Genomic DNA, 20,710 nt, shown 5'->3' on the forward strand with positions numbered 1-20,710 from the left:
TTTGAGACAGGGTTTTGCTCTTGTTGCTAAGGCTGGAGTGCAATGCACTATCTCGGCTCACTGCAACCTCTGCCTCCAGGGTTCAAGCAATTCTCCTGCCTCAGCCTCCCAAGTAGCTGGGATTATAGGCATGTGCCACCATACTTGGCAAATTTTGTATTTTTCTTTATTAGAGACGGGGTTTCTCCATGTTGGTCAGGCTGGTCTCGGATTCCTGACCTCAGGTGATCTGCCCACCTCAGCCTCTCAAAGTGCTGGGATTGCAGGCATTAGCCACTGTGCCCGACCTCTTAGCTCATTTTTGATGTTGGTTTTATCTTGTCTAAGTGAGTAGCCTTGGAAATAGTCTCATTTTTGTCATGTGTTTAATGATGAATATGTATTTCCTTTGTGTGAGACAAACACTTTGTGATTTCGAGGTAATTTTTAAAAAGATTTAAAATTTGGTATTTTTTTCAGTTTTTTAAAAAGTAATTGTTGTAAAAACACGTAACATAAAATTTAGCTTCTTAAATCTATTTAAATGTACATGTCACGGCCAGGCATGGTGGTGGCTCACATCTGTAAAACCAGGATTTTGAGAGGCCAGGATTGGAGGATTGCTTGAGCCCAAAAGATTGAGACCAACCTGGCAAAATGTGGAGACACCCTCTCTACAAACATTCTTTTTCTAAGAAATAGCCAGGAAGGGTTGTGTGTACCTGTGGTCCCAGCTATTTGAGAGAATGAGGGGCAGGGTTACTTGAGCCTGGGAGTGTGAGGCTGCAGTGAGCCATAATTGTGCCATGCACTCAAGCTTGGGTGACAGATTGAGACCCTGTCTCAAAAAAAAAAAAAAAAGTTGTGTATTTCAGGTATATTAACTATATTCATATTGTTATGCAAAAGACTTCTAGAAATTTTATATCTTGTAAAACTAAGACTCAGTATCCATTAAATAACATTTACTCATTTTATGCTCTCTCCAGCCCTTAACAAACACCCTTCCACTTTCTGTTTTTATGAGTGTGACTATTTTATATATCTTGCATAAGTGAAATCATAATATCTATGATTTCATTACTGGCTTATTTCAGTTGACATAATATTCTCAAAATGTATCTTTAAATGTGACAAGATTTTTAAGATTTTTTTTAAGGCTGAATAATATTCCATTGTATCAAATATGTCTTGAAGGTCCTATGTTGCATATTTTAGATATAAATTAATAAGTGGAATTGTTGTATTTGATAATAATTTTATTTTTATTTATAAGAAGTACATTTATAACATAAAATAATGGATGCCTCCTTGTTTTCTACCGACAATCAACATGGGTTTTTTTTTTTTTTTGAGACAGAGTTTCACTCTGTTGCCCAGGCTGGAGTGCAGTGGCATTGTCTCAGCTCACTGCAACCTCTGCCTCCCAGGCTCAAGCGATTCTCCTGCCTCAGCCTCCTGAGTAGCTGGGATTACAGGCACGTGCCACCACCCCTGGCTAATTTTTGTATTTTTAGTAGAGATGGGGTTTCACCACGTTAGTCAGTCTGGTCTCGAACTCCTGACCTTGTGATCTGCCCACCTCGGCCTCTCAATGTGCTGGGATTACAGGTGTGAGCCACCATGCTAGCCTGTCCAACATGGTGAAACCCCATCTCTACTAAAAATATAAAAATTGGCCAGGCATGGTGGTGGGCGCCTGTAATCCCAGCTTCTTGGGAAGATGAGGCAGGAGAATTGGTTGAACCTGGAAGGTGGATGTTGCAGCAAGCTGAGACTGTGTCACTGCATTCCAGCCTGGGCAACAGAGCAAGACTCCATCTCAAAATAAAAACAAGAAAAAAAAAAGAAGTTATCTTCTATGTCTGATTAAAAGATTTTTCACTTATGGTTTCAGGAAATAATCAAACTTAATTTTATCAGTGTGGATATTCAGTATGGGTAATTCAGTATGGATATTCAATATGGATAATTCAGTATGGATATTCAGTTTTAAAATTATCTTTTTTCTATTGTGTGCTCATGTCAATTTTGTGGGAGATTATTTGGCCATATTCAGAAGGGTTACTTCTGGGCTTTCTGTTCTTTCATCTGTTTATCTGTCTTTTTTTCAGTACCACATTGTGTTTGTTATTGCTGCTTTTAGTATGTTTCAAAATCAGAAATTATAATGCATCTTTGTTCTTTTTCATGGGTGTTTGGCTAGAGATCATAATAAAATTTTAACATTTTAAACAATATTTCTTTAAAAAACTGCTATTGGGATTTTTATGAAGATTATATTGAATTTGTCTACCACTGTAAGTTGTATTGACATCTTTGAAAAATTATTATTTTTTGATTCCTGAGCAAACATATGTTGAAGAGTGTGTTTTATTTTCATGTACTTTTGGATTTTTTTTAGTTTTACTTTTAATTTCTAGCTTAATTCAGTTTTGGTCAGAAAACACAAAGTGTATAATTTTGGTCTTCTTAAATGTATTTGTTATTGTTGTTGTGTTTGTTGTTTTTGTTTGGAGACAGGATCTTACTCTGTCAACCAGTCCGGAGTGTACTGCCATGATTTTGGCTCACTACAGCCTCAACCTACCAGGTTCAAGTGATCTTTCCTCCTCAGTGTCTCATGTAGTTGGGACTACAAACATAAAGTACCATGTCTGAATAATTCTTTGATTATTTGTAGGGATAGAGTCTCACTATGGTGCCCGGGCTGGCCTCAAACTTTTAACTCCAAGTGATCCTCCCACGTTGATCTCTAAGTGTTGGGATTATAGGCATGAGCTACACCACCCAGCTGGCATTCTTAAATTTAATAAAACTTAGTATGTGTCCTAAAAGAATACACCAGGTGCAAATAAGAATATTGTGTATTCTCTTGCTTTTGACTGGAAAGTTTTGTACTCATCTGTTAAACCTAGTTGGTCTGTAATATGGTTTTGATGTTCAGGATGTGGGACCTGGTGGGAGGTGTTTGGGTCATGGGAGCAAAGTCTTCATAAATAGCTTGGCACCATCCTCTTGGTAATCAAAATGTTTATACTCCATTAATTCAAATGAAAGCAGGTTTATTAGGAGAACCAGGCTCCTTCACCTCATACTTGCTCTGTCTATTATTATGTGACAGGTACAGTTACTCTTTGCCTTCAACCATGATTGTAAGCTTGCTGAGACACTCACCAGAAGCAGATGCTGGCACACGCTTTTTGTACAGTCTGCTGGATTGTGAGCCGTATAATTATTTCTTTATAAATTATCCACTCAGGTATTCCTCTATATGCAAAATGATTAATACAGTCTCCAATGTCATCTAGGTTTTGTTTTCTTGTTGATTTTTTAATCTGAATTTTCTATTATTAAAAATGGGGTCTTGATGTCTACAATTATGTTCTATGTATTTCTTGCTTTACTTTTGTCAATATTTGCTTTATATATTTTGGAGACCTTATGTTATATATACGTATACATACAGACAGGTAGATAGGTTGATTTACTACATTTTATGAGTGTGTAATGTCAATGTTCGTCTCATGTTAGCACTTGACTTAAAACATACTATATCTAATACACTATTGTAGTTACTGTTTCCATAAAGTATATATTTTTTTTTTCACTCTGTGGTTTTCAGCCTACTTGACTTAGTGCTGAAATGATTCCCTTGTAGGCAACATACTGTTTGCTTTTTTCTTAAGCCAGTAAAGCATTTTATTTTTTCTTTTTATAATTTTATTTATTTACTTGTTTATTCATTTGTTTTTGAGATAGGGTCTCACTCTGTCAACCAGGCTAGTTTGCAGTGTTGTGATCATGGCTCACTGTAGACTCAACTTACAAACTCAGAAGATTCTCTCATTTCAGCCTCTTAGGTAGCTGGGTTAAAAGTGTGTAGTATCACACCCAGCCAGTTTTTTGTGTATTTTTGGTTGAGACAGAGTTCTGCTACATTGTCAAGGCTGTTCTCAATCTTCTGAGATCCAGTGATCAGCCCGCCTTAACCTCCCAAAGTCCTGAGATTACATTTCTTTTTATTAAGTAATTTAATTAATTTATATTTAAAACTGCTTCTTAAAAATGAAGTTACTGGTTTTATTGTTACTGTTTTATGTGTTCCTGAGTGGTATGTTTTTTCTTATTTACTGTTTTATTGCCTTAAATTTTATTTTAATTGTGTAGTGATGTGCTTCAATTATTTTTCTAATTTTGTTTTGCATAGTTTCTTTAAATATTATCTTTATAATCATGTTGTCTATTCATGTGTTTTCATGCTGCTGATAAAGATGTACCTTACCCTGGGCAAATTACAAAAGAAAGAAGTTTATTGGACTTACAGTTTCATGTGATTGAAGAGACCTCACAATCATGGTGGAAGGTGAAAGGCATGTCTCACATGGTGGCAGATAGAGACCTTGTGCAGAAAAACTCTGCCTTATAAAGCCATCAGATTTCATGAGACTTATTCACTATCATGAGACCAGTACAGAAAAGACCTGCCCCCATGATTCAATTACCTTCCACCACATCCCTCCCACAACGTCTGGGAATTAAAGATGAGACTTTGGTTGGGACACAGCCAAACCACATTATCTTAAAAAATGGAGTTTACATTAAATATCTTAAAATTCAAACAATATACTTTAATTTCATGACAACTTCAATTGAATATAAAATTATACCTCTATATTTTTCAGTTTGTTATTAACATTAAAAATTTTTAGGCTGGGTGCAGTGGCTCATGGCTGTAATCCCAATACTTTGGGAGGCTGAGGTGGGCGGATTACCTGAGGTCAGGAGTTTGAAACCAGCCTGACCAATGTGGAGAAACCCTGTCTCTACTAAAGAATACAAAATTAGCCAGGCATGGTAGCACATGCCTGTAATCCCAGCTACTCGGGAGGCTGAGGCAGGAGAATTGCCTGAACCTGGGAGGGAGAGGTTGCAGTGAGCCAAAACTGTGCCGTTGCACTCCAGCCTGGGCAACAAGTGTGATACTCCATCTCAAAATAAAGTAAATAAAAAAAATTATTTTGTGTATTTATTAACATATTTATGCAGATTGTATTCTGTTTTAAATATTCTACGGAGGAGCTTTAAGGGTTTTATGCATCATTATTATGGTAGTAAAGATTTCTATATTTGTATATTTACATTTAATATAGACTTTTATTTTATATGTGGTTTTGTTACAGAAAATAGGAGGCAGGAGACACCCAGTAGGTGAAACTGGAGGATTTTATTAAGGTGCACCCTGGCACAATGGATTCACATCCAAAAAGCTGAGCCCTGGACTAAGACAGGGCTTGTCTTTTATACATGCACGGGCCATCTACTGGCGCAAAGCCCGTGGTGCAAGCAAGCAGGCTCACAGAAGCAGAACAGAGGCAGTTAATCAAACAGTGACAGGTTATGCTGACCTTGCAGCTTCATTGGAAGGGGAACATGAATTTATCAAACTAAAGCAGGCCTTGCAGCTGGTACATGTCTTACTCAAGCTCGTCTTGTGACCTTGTCATGTTATCCAGAACAGAGAAACTGGAGTTGTTGTGAAGTAACCTTGAGTTTCACTAAGGAAGGATTACTAAGGGGAGGGGGAAGCTAGCAGAGGAGGAAAAATTGTTTTTCCCATCTTTGCTCTATGGGAGGAGAGGGGATAAGGACTAGTTTTCTTTACGTCCTCTACTTCATTTCCCCCTTTGATGCTTTTTATAAATGACATTTAATAGAAAGCATCACTATGACTTAATTTTTCATGAAAAGGCAAGTTTTCTTCATTTGGCAAAGGCTGATATTTAGTTAGAGCCATTAGTTGTATAGTAGCTTGCCTGGTTACAAAAGCCTCTGTGGCCATTTAGATGTTTTTTACCAGGAGGGGTAAGAGACAAGGGAGTATGAGGCAGACTCCTAATATGGCTAGAACTATTCTTACTAAGGTTTTAAATTCTCCAAGGGATGAGAATTAACCTCTGAAGAGGGAATCTGAAGACCATCCTTTCCAAGTCTGGACTGGAACATGGGCTAATTGTTGAATTCTTGCAGCTTTTTGTTTGACGACCTTTCCATTGTCATCGATTTTTAGACAGCAATTAGTCAGGTTGAACTTTCTACATACTCCTCCCTCTTGGGCTAGGAGGTAAAGCCAGTCTATTTTGAGAAACAGCAATTCTCATTTCTGTAGATTTCCAAGCCAGCAAATTTAAGGCTCTTGCAATATCATTTGTAATGATCTCCAGTACTGCCTGCAACCATATGATGTGATTTAGCATGTAAATAGGAGTGTGGTATCTCCATGATCCATCTGCCCATGTGGCTGGTCCATAGTATTGCATTATTCTTTCAGGGGGCCATTCATTATCTTTAATTCTTTATGGTTATTCCCCTTTTATTTCTTTTGACCTGACATGAACCTCAAACTAGGTTCTAGGTAAGGACTTTGGGTCATAACATATATAAGGCTGGCCACTTCCTGGGTTGCTGATTGAGTAGGTTATCTGGTTGTGTGTACAAGTTCCTCAATGGGTCCCTGCATACCTATAGTAAGTGTGGTACAACAGGGTTCTAGTCATGGTGTTTCCTGTCTACATATTGTCAGTGCAGTGAGGGCATCCTTCTAAGGAGTCTCCCTTTAACATGGTTAAGGGGAATAGCAAAAGTAATGAATAACATATTTATACCTAGCATGGAGAGAAGAGGTCCTTTCCTAGAGGAGGAGGTTGAGCAAAGCAACAGGACAGTAGTAAAATAATTAATATTACAAGGAAAGTTTCCAGACCTAAGATTTCTAACCACTTTTACTTTCCTGATGATGCTTCGAGCTTTGGCCATACATAGACGAGTCAGCTTCTGGGGTGACTAGAGCAGGGCTGTTGTTTCCTCAAGCTTCCGCCGTGTTTAGACTGGTCAGCTTCCGAAGTGACCAGAGCAGGGCTGTTGTAGTCTTCACTGGCACCTCAGTCCCCTCATAGGATCAGCTGGGTTGGATGGTCTGGGTCCTGCTGGCTGGTCCACTTGTCCTGGGCTACCAGTTTCAGCCAACTGTGGTGAATCCAAGGCACGATTCCTGCAACTTTAGCAGCAGTGAGAGTAAACAAGATTACAATATGGGGCCCATCCCATATGGGTCCCAGTGTTGTTGGATTCCATTTTTTAACCTAAACAAAGTCCCTGGGTCTAAAGGGATAAATTGGGTCTGCGAGGCTTATGGGCATTCTTTCCCATACCCAGCCATGAATTTTTTATTTTTATTTTTATTTTTGCACACAAAACAATAAACATTTTCTAAAAGTACATACAAACAAAAAGGTGCATATCAAACATATTAGGAAGGTTGCACATGGGAAGACGGGGAATAGAAATGGGGGGGTGGGAATTAAAGAAAATAAGTGAGAGAGGGACTTTGTATGGATCAATGATAATAACTCAATCCTCTATTTGACAAAGGAGAAGGAGAAGGAAGAGGAAGAAAAAGAAAGTGGGATAAAGGATCAGAAAGGGAGGAAAATAGAAAAAATTAGAGTATGACTTCAGGGTAGACCTGTTTTGTTGTCGCTTGGTTGGTTGGTTGGTTTGTCAGTTGTATTTTTCAGGTACAGGTACCCATCACCCCCTGTTGGGCCTCTGTGGTCCTCCAGACAGGCGGTGGGAGGGCTCCTCACATCCGGCGCTCCTCACTTCCCAGACGGGGCGGCCGGGCAGAGGCGCTCCTCACTTCCCAGACGGGGCGGCCGGGCAGAGGCGCTCCTCACTTCCCAGATGGGGCGGCTGCGTAGAGGCGCTCCTCACATCCCAGAAGGTGCGGCTGGGCAGAGGCGCTCCCCACTTCCCAGATGGGGCGCCAGCCATGAATTTTTTGCATGGCTATTCTTAAAGCCTGCATCTGTCTCCTTAAGGCTAATTCCTCTAGTTCACAGAGACCACCTTTAAATTGACCGAACAAGATCTCATAGGGCGAATACCCAGTTTGTTTGGTGGGGGTGTACCTCACTCGGAGGAGGACCATGGGCAGGACCTGATCCCACCTTAGATGGGTTTCTTGGCAAAATTTTTTTAGTAGCTGTTTGAGTGTCTGGTTCATGTGTTCCACTTTTTCTGAGCTCTGTGGCCAGTAGGCTGTGTGTAACTTCCACTTTATTTTCAACAGCTGTGTTAGTTCTTGAACTATCTTGGCTATGAATGCTGGTCCATTGTCTGACGCTAGAGTCAGGGGCAGTCCAAATCCGGGGATAATGTCTCTTAACAGTACTTTAGTTCCTTCTCGTGCTTTCTCAGTCCTGATGGGGAAAGCCTTGACCCATCCTGAAAAGGTGCGGACAAGCACTAACATGTTTCAATATCCGCCTGCTTGGGGCAACTCCATAAGCAGATTTTCACAAGGTGTGGCCCCTATTTCCTGCATTCCCAGGGGCCTGGTGGGCCCCTGTAATGGGTTATTCTGGGCACAAGTTAGGCATTGTCCACAAATGGCTCATGTGATGGCAGTGAGCCGTGGCACATAGAAGTGGTGTCCTAATAGCGTCTCTAGTGCCGTTTTTCCCATGTGAGTTCCTTGGTGGAATTGCCTCACAAATTTGGAGGCCACCATTTCAGGGATGGCTAGTCTCACATTAGATAATTTCCACCATCCTCCTTCAATATATTCTCCAGATTCTTGGGCAAACCAGGCCCTGTCACTTGGAGAGTAACTTCGAGTCTCCTGGAGGGGAGATTGTGGGAGGAGAGGCATGGTCAGGGCTTCTTTTCTAGAGTGTGGAGCAGTCATTGCTGTCTGTCTTGCTTCTCTGTCTGCTTTTCTGTTTCCCTTGGCCTCTGGTGTCCCTGACTTCTGGTGTCCTTTATAGTGCATTACAGCTACCTTCTCTGGGGCTCATACAGCATATAAGAGCTGTAGAATTTCTTCTTTGTATTTTATTTCTTTGCCCCTGGCAGTTAAAACTCCTCTCTCCTTATATATAGCTCCATGGACATGCAATGTGGCAAAAGCATATTTGGAATCAGTACAAATATTGATCTTTTTGTCCTTTGCTAGCAAAAGGGCTCTTGTTAGAGCTATCAGCTCTGCTTTTTCGGCTGAAGTTTCTGTGGGCAGAGACTGAGCTTCCACCACTGAGTGGAATGTTACTACTGCATACCCGGCCCACTGGACTCCTTCCAGTACAAAACTGCTTCCATCTGTAAAGTACTCGATATCTGGGTCCCTGAGGGGTTGGTCTGTAAGATCTCTCCACCTTGACAATACCTCATCGACTGTGTCTATACAGCAATGAAGAGGGCCTCCTGGTTCTGATTCAACTGGGAGCAAAGTAGCTGGGTTTAGAGTGTTCACAGTCTCTAGAGTTACATGAGGATTCTTGCATAGAAGCCCTTGATACCAACTCATTATCAGATTTGATAACAAATGGTGCCCTTTCTGGTCGATTAATATTATAACTCAGTGCGATACTCAGATGGTTAGTTGCTGTCCTAGAGTTAGTGTCAGCTTCCCATGCCAGTAGGGCTGTGGCAGCTAATGCTTTGAAGCATGGCGGCCATCCCAGTGCCATGGAGTCCAACTGTCTGGATAAGTATGCCACTGGGCGATGCCATGATCCCATGACCTGAGTTCGGACTCCTGTAGCCATTCCCTTTTGCTCATGGGCCTATAGATAGAAAGGCTTAGTTAGACCTGGCAGTCCTAAGGCTGGAGCCTGAGTTAAGGCTTCTTTGATTTGTTTAAATGCCTTCTCCTGGTCTGCCTCTCAGAGGAGGGGCTCCTTCCCCTCTCCCACACTTCTAATGTGACCATGGCCTCCTGGGGGCCTAGGGAGAAGGAGCCCAGTTGGTCCTAGTCCTCATGTTCTTAATTCTCTGCCAGCCCCATCAGGTCAGCATCTGGCTCCCTCAGGGTGTGGCAGCCCTTGGCTGGGGGCCTCTTTGTTTCATAGCCTTTGCCATTCTCTTCATTGCCCTCTGGACGTTCATTTTTCTAGTGTCATTTCTTTTTGCACTGCGCACATTGACCTCCCTTTAGCCTCAGCCATCTCTTGGCTCCCTGTTCAACTTGGCCTCTTCCATGCCCACACCCATGTGAACGTTCACGTCCCTTTACAATGTTAATTTTCCTTTTTGTGAGGGCTGCCGCTAACAGGTTGGCCTTTTTCCTAAGCCTCTGCTCTGTTTCCTTTTTTGCCTCTTGGTCACAGTTAACGTACACCTTGGTGGCCACTTCTATAAGCTGGGTGCCATTCATGCCTGCAAAACCCTCTAGCTTTTGCAGCTTCGGTCTGATGTCACCCTGGGCTTGTCTTACAAATGCTGTGTTCACCATGCACTGATTTTCAGCAGCCTCAGGGTCAAATGGAGTGTAAAACTGGAATGCCTCACCGAGTCTCTCATAAAACTGGCTAGGGCTCCCATCAATTCCCTGGAGTACTTCAGAGACCTTCCTTATATTGATTGATTGCCTTTTTTCCACCTTCCCTCAATCCTTGCAGCTGTGCTTTTTAGTACCTTTGCAGGCGCTGGAGCTGGGTTGCATCATTTGGGTCCCAGTTGGGATCCGTTTCTGGGAATTGGCCCTGAGCATATGCCTGGACATTAAGGTGCCTTCAGGCACACTGACTTCTAGCCAACAGAGAGCTGCCTGGGCTATCCTTTGACATTCCTCAGTGTTAAACAGCATTAGGAGGAGATTCCTGCAACCTGGCCAGGTTGGATTGTGCATTAGGAAGATAGACTGCATCAGATCTTTGAGGTCCTGGAAGTTCTCCGTGTAGGAGGGCGTATGATGTTTCCAGTATAGGAGATCAGTGGTAGAAAAAGGCTGGTAAATAAAAATCTGTTGCCCCCCTTGGACCTGGCCCTGTTCATCATCATAAATAGGTCCCTGTGTTTTCTGGAGGGGCATCTGCAAAGCTCAGGCGTGGGCAAATTGAAGGTGGCCTGCTTGATCATCTTGACTTCCTTCTTGTCCTCCTGGGACAGGGGCTCAGATTTGCCCCTTCAGGGTGTAGCCTGGGGCATGATACCATCTGAGTTGGGCTGCTCAGTGGCCAGCCCTGGTAAAGGTGGGTAGATTGGTGCATAGGGAGGAGGGGTTTCTATCTCCTCTGGTGGTTCCTCCAAAATTGGTTTTTCCCATCTTTCCTGTGGCTTTCCCTTTCTCTCTGTAGCTTCCAGCAAAGCTGATATTTTTTTCTTTTTTTTTTCGTGGCTTAGGCTCAGCTTGAGCGAAAAGCTGCCAGGCAAGGCTGCAACCATGCAGGTCGAGTATGTACTATATTTAACCATGAGTCAATATAAGGGAACTGGTCTGGGTGCCCTGGCTGTCCTCTGACCCCAGTTACCACCTTAAATACACAGCCAATTGTTTCGTTATCTACATTTCCTTCAGCTGGCCATCCAACATCAAAAGAGGGCCGTTGTATTTCACAGAGAGTTCTGAGCATCTGGGGGTCAACTTAATTCTATAGTCCCCCAGAAAACCTTTCTTAAAGTTCCTTAACATACATTCTAATGGGGTGGGTTTTGGTGACTTCCCTCCCATTTCCTCCCCATTACAGCACAACACATTCACTCTTCCTTTTGATTCAGACCAATTAAACCATCCACCTCGCAGGAGTTTTCAGATGCTGCTTAGCTTTGGAGTTTGTTAATCCGCTCACAATTACTAAATTGTGAGGCACCTCCATAAGCCATATGTGGATTGCCACTAGTACTGGTTGGTCCCACAATTCGCTCAGAGCGCACAGTCTATACTAAGAGACCTGCAGCCCCCACATGTGACTGTCCGCATTGGTTCTTCCCGAAACCATCTCTTTCACACACAGTCACACACCATCCCACTCCCAGTTTTCTTTCCTAACTGACTTTGCGAGCCACTCTTATGCCCTAGTCACTTGGGGTGTAAGTTTCCCCGACTTTGCAAACCACTCTTGTGTCCTGTGTCAGTCTACTAGTTACACCTCAGAAGGTGATCAGGCTCCCCTTCCATCCTTATGGGACAGTTCCTGCCTTGGGCCCCAAAACCTTACCATGGTCCTGTAGCGCACTGTTCCTGGAATCGTCCTGTAGCCCCTTAGATTCTGTTTTGCTGTCTGGGAGGGGCACTGGGTTGTGGGAGAGCTGATCCCTTCTTCAGGTTTAAGTTCTCTTAATGGCACCTGAGGTCATGGGTCTCTCCTGGCTTGGGGCCTCACACCTACAGGCAAAGTAGACAGCAAACCTGTCATCTCCATCTCCTGGCTGGCTCACCAAAGTGTTGCAGAAAACAGGAGGCAGGAGAGGCTAGTGGGTGAAACTGGAGGATTTTATTAAGGTGCGCACTGGCTCAGTGGATTTGCACCCAAAAGGCTGAGCCCTGGACAAGGACAGGGCTTGTCTTTTATATGTGCCTGGTGGCCATCTAGTGGCACAAGGCTCCTGGTGCAAGCAAGCAGGCTCACAGAAGCAGAACAAAGGCAGTTTATTAAACAGTGACAGGTTATACTGACCTTGCAGCTGCATTGGGAGGAAAACAGGAACTTAACAAACTAAAGGAGGCCTTGCAGCTGGTACACGTCTTACTCAAGCTCGTCTTGTGACCTTGTCATGTTGCCCAGAACAGAGAAACTGGAGTTGTTGTGAAGTAACCTTGAGTTTCACTAAGGAGAAATTACTAAAGGGACGGGGAAGCTGGGAGAGGAGGAAAACTTGTTTTTCCCATCCTTGCTCTATGGGAGGAGAGGAGCCAAGGACTAGTTTTCTCTACATCCTCTACTTCAGTTTTATGATGGTGTTCATTATTATTTTGTTTTTAAGCAAAATTGACTCATTTTAGCATTTCTTTCCTTTTTTTTCTTTCTTTCTTTTTTTTTGCAGAGTCTCAGTATGATCTTAAACTCTTAGTCTCTAGTGTTCTGACAGCCTTGACCTCCTAAAACTAAGATTACAGGCATGAGCCATGGTGCCTGGGGCCACCATGTACCATTTTGTACAACTGTGCTAGTGGTGATGAACATCTTCACCTTTTATTTTGGAAATTCTTTATTTTCATCTTCTTTTTAAAGTGAAGTAAATTTAAATCAAGTATTATTGGTTAGAAAATACTTTTTTATTACATCAAAATTTGGGAAGTTTTCACCCTTTTTTATATTCAAATAACCTCTGTATTTTTTTTCTTCATTTTCTTCTTCTAAGATTTCCTAAATCTAGTTGATGGTTATCTAGTAAGTTGTTTGTTTTGTTTTGTTTTTGTTTTTGTTTTTGTTTTTGTTTTAGATGGAGTCTCGTTCCATTGCTCAGGCTGGAGTGCAGTGGTGCAATCTCAGCTCACAGCAAACTCTGCCCCCTGGGTTCATGCCATTCTTCTGCCTCAGCATCCTGAGTAGCTGGGAGTACAGGTGCCCACCACCACGCCCAGCTATTTTTTTGTATTTTTAGTACAGACTGGGTTTCAGCATGTTAGCCAGGATGATCTTGATCTCCTGACCTCATGATCTGCCTGCCTTGGCCTCCCAAGGTACCTAATAAGTTTTACATTCCACGTTTTTATGTTGTTTTGCAATTATAGATTTTTGTGTTATATATTTTAGGGTATGCCACCACACATCCATTAATTGTGTTTTGATTCTTTAGTATTTATTATAATTATGCATGCTAATTTTTAACATTGTACAATTTAAGACAGTGTGGAACAAAGTCAAACATGAATGAGCTATATATCTTTTTCCAATAGAATTATCTCTTTGTTTATTTTCCTGTATACAAAAATAAATACTATCCTTGTATTTTTTTTGTAACTTGTATATTTGTTGTGTAGGTTTGTTGTGAATAGTTTTCTAATTCTGTGTAGATGAGTCATCATACAATTCTCTTTTTTTTTTTTTTTTTTTTTTGAGATGGAGTCTTGCTCTTCTTGCCCAGACTGGAGTGCAATGGTGCAATCTTGGCTCACCGCAACTTCTGCCTCCTGGGTTGAAATGATTCTAGTGCCTCAGCCTCCTATGCAGCTGGGATTACAGGCATGTGCCAACATGCCTGGCTGATAGTTTTGTATTTTTAGTAGAGACAGGGTTTCTCCATCTTGGTCAGGCTGGTCTTGAACTCCCAACCTCAGGTGATCTGCCCGTCTCAGCCTTCCAATGTACTGAGATTACAGGTGTGAGCCACCATGCTCAGCCCATAAAATTTTTATAATTTCTACAACCTATTTATTTGTAAATCTATATGATTTTTGTGTGGGAGAAACACTTTTGGAGTTGAATGTAATTGAAAACTATCACAACTCTGTATCTCTTTTAGTTATTATTGTTTATTTTTTCTTGGCAAAAAATAACAAAGTTTACCACAAAATATTTTTAAATATTTAATCATATCAATTATCTTGACATTGTCATGCAACTATTGCTAAAATGTTTTTATCTTGCAAAGCTAAATCTTAATACATATTATAAACAAGAAGTACTAATTTTTAATTTTTTTTTTTTTCTTTCTTTGAGCTGGAGTCTTGCTCTGCTACTCAGACTGGAATGCTGTGGCATGATTTCAGCTCACTGCAACTTCCATCTCCCAGGTTCAAGCAATTCTCATGCCTCAGCCTCCTGAATAGCTGGAATTACAGGTGCCCACCACCATACCTGGCTAATTTTTGCATTTTTAGTAAAGATGGAGTTTCACCATGTTGGCCAGCCTGGTTTCAAACTCCTGACCTTAGGTGATCTATCTGCCTCAGCCTTTCATAGTGCTGGGATTACAGGTATGGGCCACCATGCCTGGCTACAATTTTTTCTGTTTTATGGCATTTTGCAAACATCACTCTGTTTTTTGTTTTTAACAGTATAACTGCTCCATATATGTCATAAAATCTCTGTCTTTTTGTGATTGGCTCATTTCAGTTTGCATAATGCCATCAAGATTTATATTTATAGTTGGTAGAATATTTCCTGCTTTTGAATATTGAGTATATTCCAGGAATTTTTTTTTTTTTGAGACAAAGTCTTGCCCTGTCACCTAGGTTGGAGTGCAGTGGCACGATCTTGGCGCACTGCAACCTCTGCCTCCTGGGTTCAAGCAATTCTTTTGCCTCAGCCTCCCGAGTAGCTGGGATTACAGGCACATGCCAGCATGTCTGGCTAATTTTTGTATTTTTTTCTTTTAGTAAAGACGGGGTTCACCATGTTGGCCTGGCTGGTCTCAAACTCCTTACCTTGTGATCTGCCTGCCTTGACCTTCCAAAGTGCTGGGATTACAGGTGTGAACCACCATGCCTGGGAAGAATTTTTATATTTCAAATTATATCTACTGAATGATTTATTGAAAGATATTTGCATTGTTTTTACCTATTGGCTTACAGTAACAATGCTACAATGAGTCTATAAATGACTACTTATATCACCATATATGTGAAAGTTTATATATGTGCTGCATTCTATTTTATTAGTCTACTTTTTCACCTTTATACTCACATCAAATTGTTTAATTCAGTAGCTTTGTAATGTGTTTTGAATCAGGCACTTTAATGCCTGCAGCATTCTTTCTTTCTTTTTAAATTATTGTTGGATAGTTTGTTTTTCTTTTGAGACTCTGTATACTTTTGAGGTTGCTGTTTCTATTTCTTCAAAAATGCAATGAGAAATTTGAAAAGTATTGCATTAAATCTGTAGATTGCATTGAGCAGGATAGACTCTGCAACATTAAGTATTTCAACCTTTGTATAAGAGCACACTCAAGAGTGTGTTGTTTAATTTCTATATATTTGTAAATTTTTCAGTTTTTTTTTTCTCTTATCGTTGTATACTCTCATTGCATTTTGGTCATAGAATGTAGTTCATAGAATTTTACTTTTAAAAAATTTGATAAGACTTCCTTTTTGTCCTAAGATGTGGTCTATCAAGGGAAATGTTGTATGAGCTATTGAGAAAGTTGTGTATTCTGATGTTGTTGAGGAGTGTTCTCCGTAACTCTGTTTGGAATAATTGTTTTATACTGCCTTTAAGTAGTCTGTTCTCTTATTAACATTCTTTCTTGTTTTATTTTTATTATAAAAAGTGTGGTATTAAAATACCTTGTTCTAATTATATTGCTTTCTGTGTGTTTCTTCCATTCTGTCAATATTTGCTTTATATACTTGGAAACCTAATGTGAGAAACACACACACACACACACACAAATTTGTCATAGATTCCCAGTGAATGAATCTATTATTTTTTGATGTCCTTCTTTGTTTCTTTGGAGTTTCAATTTCAAGCACATTTTATAAAATATTATACTTTCTGACTTAAGATGAAGCTTGTGTGATATTATTTTGACTGTTTCTGCTCTTATTTGATTAATGTTTGCATGGAATGTCTACTTCCATCCTGCCACTTGCAGTCTTTTTTAATTATTAGAAAGACTTACTGTTATTTTATTATGTATTTTATTTGATTATTGCCTCTTTGTCTCTTATTCTCTTTCCACCTTTGTGTCTTTTTGATGTTTGCATTGACGTGCTTTCACTTATTTATTTATTTATTTTGAGACTGAGTTTTACTCTTGTTGTCCAGGCTGGAGTGCAATGGCATTGATCTTGGCTCACCGCAATCTCCGCCTCCTGGGTTCAAGTGATTCGCCTGCCTCAACCTCCTGAGTAGCTGAGATTACAGGCAGGTGCCACCATGCCTGGCTAATTTTGTATTTTTAGTAGATACGAGGTTTCTCCATGTTGGTCAGGCTAGTTTTGAACTCCTGACTTCAGGTGATCCACCCGCCTCGGCCTCCCAAAGTGCTGGAATTACAGGTGTGAGCCACCGTGCCTAACCTCTTTTGTGTATTTATACAAATATTTTTGTGGTACCTCGGGGACTACATATAATGTCTAAAAGATACAACAATACATTTTCATCTGGTAGAAAAACAGGTTGCATACAAAAATTCTTCTTTATTACATCTTCCCTCAAATTTGTCATTGATGTTGCTAATTGTATCTTCTTATGTTGTCTATTCATTAACCAATGTTTATAATGGTTTCTATTCTTTTATCATTCAAATTTCAGAGAATAATTAAAAATGTTTTCTGCGTCACTAGGATAATGCTAAGAAATTCTACTTTTGTGTATTTGCATATTTTTCCCAAAAAATAATGTATTTTTATATAATTATGTGTAGTTTTTTGAATCATGTTATTTTCAATAAAAGGAACTGTTGTTAGCACCTTTTATATGTAGGGCATATGCAGTTCCAATATACTTTTTTAGAATTTCATTACTTTGGAAGGTTTTTTTTTTTTTATTTGGCAGGATAGATTCACTGATGATGTAATTCTCACTTAATATTTTTTTTTTTTTTTTGAGACTGAACCTCTCTCTATCCCCCAGCCAGGCTGGAGCATAGTGGTGTGACTTCAACTCACTGCAACCTCCACTTCCCAGGTTCAGGCAGTTCTCCAACCTCAGCCTCCTGAGTAGCTGGGATTACAAGGCATGTGCCACCACACCCGGCTAATTTTTGTCATTTTGGTAGAGACAGGGTTTCACCATCTTGGCCAGGGTGGCCTTGAACTCCTGACCTCAGGTGATCTGTCCACCTCTGCCTCCCAAAGTGCCTGGATCCACCATGCCTGGCCTGGCACATCACTTTTATCTTGCATCTTCAAAAATAATCTTTTTGTCTTTGACTTGAAATTGTGGTTATATACATGTTTGTTATAAATATCTGTCTGTGATCCTAGTTTGTTGTACTTCTTTATTTTTACATCATATTTTCTTACTTTTAGGATCTATTAGTTTTTTTTATTTTTTTACGTCCACAATTTTTGTTTTTTGGAAATCTTAAATATTTTTGTTCTTGTCCTCATTTTTCTGAATTTCCATAGTTGTCTCTGTTCCTATTTTAATCAATGAGTACTATTCAATTTATTACCAATTATTAAAATTAATTTATACCTCTTTTTTTATGGTTTCTTTCAGAAAATTTTATGATATTTTTGGTGGGATCATATTGCCCTATTTTGTATATATTATAATCTTTGATTGTAATTTGGACATTAAAAAAAACTACCTGTCAAAATCTTTATGATGTAGTTCTGTCCTGGCACAGTCTGAAAACAATTGCCTTGGCTGGTGATTATGGGAGTTTCTCACACATATTCTTAGGATATGTGCTGTCTGAAATTTTGTGTTTATTTTTTAATTAACAGAGTTTACTCTTGTTATTTTGTAGGAGTCAGAAATCACGTGCTACACCTGTTCCTTTTCTGTGGTACTGCAGTCTCTCTGCTGCTCTAACATTTTTTTTTTTTTTTTTGGTCTCAGCTGACTCAAACTCTCATTTCAAAATATGCCACCATTTCTTTCAGCACTTTATGTCATGAGAGACTGGAACAAGTGTCAGTAAAGGTCCCTAAAAGTCAGAAATAACAATGAAGGTGCCAGTATTTTAGCTTTCTTTTAAAACAGAAACCAAGAGTTAGGAATTTACTTCTAAAGGCACTACGTTATAGTGGAAAGCAGGAAAAGCTGTGTTGGGTGAATTTAACACTTCCTTTTTTTCTTTGTGTGTGTGTTTTTTTTGTGCTCACCTGGAACACTGCACACACTTAACTCATTTATAAATTTTTTGCAGATATATTTGGGTCTGTATATTTTAGTTACATTTATATACCTATAAATGAATTAGAGCCTGTGGCATTTTGCAATGCCCTCTTGTTTATGTATTTAGTATAATTTTAAAGGTAAGATTTTAAAACTATATTCATGTGAGTCTAGTAGGTGGAGTAATTTATTATTTTTAATTTTTTTTCAGGTATATGCCCTCATTTTGCTTAAGACCTCTGGCCAGAGCAGGGCATGGAAGGTTCCTTTTAAAAAGTAATACTGAGAAGATATGAAAAATGTGGACATGATAATTTACTGTTGAGAAATGGCTGTAAAAGTGTGGATGAGTGTCAGGTGCACAAAGAAGGTTACAATGGACTTAACAAGTGTTTCACAACTACTCAGAGCAAAGTATTTCAATGTGGTAAATGCTTGAAAGTCTTTTATAAATTTTTAAATCCAAACAAAAAATAAGATATACTGGAAGAGAACCTTTCAAATATAAAAAATGTGTCAAATCATTTTGCATGCTCTCACACAAAACCCAACATAAAAGCATTTATACTAGAGAGAAGTCCTACAAATGTAAAAAATGTGGAAAAACCTTGAATTGGTCCTCAATCCTTACTAATAATAAGAAAATTCATACTGAACAGAAACCTTACAAATGTGAAGAATGTGGCAAAGCTTTTAAGCAACACTCAACCGTTACTACACATAAAGTAATTTATGCTGAAGAAAAACTTTACAAATGTGAAGAATGTGGCAAAGCATTTTGCCAGTCCTCAACCCCAGCTAGATATAAGAGGATGCACAGAAGAGAGAAACTCTACAAATGTGAAGAATGTGGCAAAGCATTTACCCAGTTCTCAACCCTTACTAAACATAACAGAATTCATACTAGAGGGAAACATTGCAAGTGTGAAGAAAGTGGCAAAGCATTTATCTGTTCCTCAGGCCTTACTGAACATAGGAGAGTTCATACTAGACAGAAACCCTACAAATGTGAAGAACGTGGTGAAGCATTCATTCAATTCTCAACCCTAACTAGACGTAAGAGGATACACACTGGAGAGAAACCCAACAAGTGTGAAGTATGTGGCAAACCTTTTAGCCAAAACTCAAACCTTACTATACATAAGATAATTCATACTGAAAAGAAACCCTACAAATATCAAGAATGTGGCAATGCTTTTAGCCAGTCCCCACACCTTACTACACATAAGGTAATTCAAACTGGTGAGAGACCCTACAAATGTGAAGAAGGTGGCAAAGCATTTCTATGGTTCACTACCCTAACTGGTGATAAGAGGATGCACACTGGAGAGAAACCCTACAAATGTGAAGAACATGACAATTGGCTTTTAGCCAATAATCAATCCTTACTAGACATAAGATAATTCATACTGGAGAGAAACCCTACAAATGTGAAGAATGTGGCAAAGCTTTCAGCCAATCCTTAACCCTTAGTACACATAAGAGAATACTGGAGAGAAACCCTACAAATGTGAGGAAGGTGGCAAATCTTTTAACCTGTCTTCAAGCTTTACTAAACATAAGGTAATTCATAGTGGAATAAAATCCTACAAGTGTGAAGAATGTGGCAAAGTCTTTAGGCAGTCTTCAATTTTTGCTAACAATAAGAGAATTCATACTGGAAAGAAACCCTACAAATATGAAGAATGTGACAAATCTTTTAACCTGTCTTCAAGCTTTACTTAACATAAGGTAATTCTTACTGGTTTAAAACCCTTCAAATGTGAAGAATGTGCCAATGCCTTTTCCTGGTCCTCAGCCCTAACTAAACATAAGAAAATTTATACTTGAAAGCAACCCTACAAATGGGAAAAATTTGGCAAAGCCTTTAATCCTTACAACTTAATACACATAAGATAACTTACATTGAAGAGAAATATTACAAGTGTGAATAATGTGTCAAAGCCTATAAAAAGTCCTCAATTCTTAACAGACATAAGATTATTTATACTGGAGAGAAACTTTACAAACCTGAAAGATGTGCCAATGCTTTTGACAACAACTTAAGCTTTTCTAAACATAAAGAAAATCATGCTGCTGAGAATCCTAGAAGTGTGAAGAATGTGACAAAGCCTCTAAATGATTGTCACACTTGATTGTAGGTAAGATAATTCATACTGGAGATAACTATCAGTGTGAACAATGTGGCCAAGCTTCTAAATAATGCTCACACGTTA

The 20,710-nt window shown here is 39.6% G+C and overlaps 1 pseudogene; it reads left to right on the plus strand.

Annotated features, from left to right (window-relative positions):
* Positions 1 to 19,897, plus strand: part of LOC116479551 (zinc finger protein 726-like) — a 42,275-nt pseudogene extending 22,378 nt beyond the window's left edge.
* The last annotated feature ends 813 nt before the right edge of the window (positions 19,898 to 20,710 follow it).

The sequence above is a fragment of the Hylobates moloch genome, unplaced genomic scaffold, assembly GCF_009828535.3.
Source record: "Hylobates moloch isolate HMO894 unplaced genomic scaffold, HMol_V3 SCAFFOLD_12, whole genome shotgun sequence".
Classification (NCBI taxonomy): Eukaryota; Metazoa; Chordata; class Mammalia; order Primates; family Hylobatidae; genus Hylobates; species Hylobates moloch.